We start from the raw sequence: 939 nt of genomic DNA, 5'->3' as shown, positions 1-939 counted from the left end.
GCTCATTTATTAGACTCTACATCAAAAAAATGGAGAACACAGTATCCAGGGCATGTAGTTACAAAAAAAGGTATGTGTATAGTAAAAAACACACAAAACAAAAGAAATCACACCCAAGTATGGTGAATTTACCAAAAACCATGTTATTATCAAAAGAGAAGAAGAAAAACACATCAGAAAGATTATTCTGCCTCAGGATCATGTCTTTGAGCTGGGCCCATCCAGAGGGCTTCATCTACATCACAGGCAATGTTGTCCCTTGACAGGCAAAAAACCGGGCCTCCCCCCACGGGGCCCGGCCGGGCTTAGCCCGAACGAGTGACGTGGGGACGTCCTCCTGTGGGCTCACCACCTGCAGGAGGATCCGTAAGGGGCCGGTGCATAGTGGATTGGGCAGCAGTCGAAGGCAGGGGCCCCGACGACCCGATCTCTGGACACGGAGACTAGCCCTGGGGACATGGAATGTCACCTCGCTGGTGGGGAAGGAGCCTGAACTTGTGCAGGAGGTTGAGAGGTACCGGCTAGATATAGTCGGGCTCACCTCCACGCACAGCTCGGGCTCTGGAACCTTACTCCTTGAGAGAGGCTGGACTCTTAACTTATTTTGTGTTCCTAATTTTAAGCTGACAAAACTCCACGAAATTGACAAAATAATGTAAACACAACAGACTGCCAAATACATTTTCCATTACTTATGAATCATTTAATCACACTAATCATAAGAAAGATCATTACTTTTGTAGACCACCTTTTGCCAATAGTATAAGAAACGCATTTGAGTTCAACAAAATAGGAAACTACACAGTTTACATGACACACCACTCGAAGGTATCCATTATGATCAGAGAATGTACGTCTATATTCTCTTCGGTAGGTGGCAGCAGGGCGTTAGACCGATTCCCCCTGTCTACGATGGAGTTTCACAGTGAGGAAGAGAAA

The sequence above is a fragment of the Monopterus albus genome, unplaced genomic scaffold, assembly GCF_001952655.1.
Source record: "Monopterus albus unplaced genomic scaffold, M_albus_1.0 scaffold20.1, whole genome shotgun sequence".
NCBI lineage: Eukaryota > Metazoa > Chordata > Actinopteri > Synbranchiformes > Synbranchidae > Monopterus > Monopterus albus.
The sequence above is the reverse complement of the archived record's forward strand: the minus strand, read 5'-3'. Positions refer to the sequence as shown.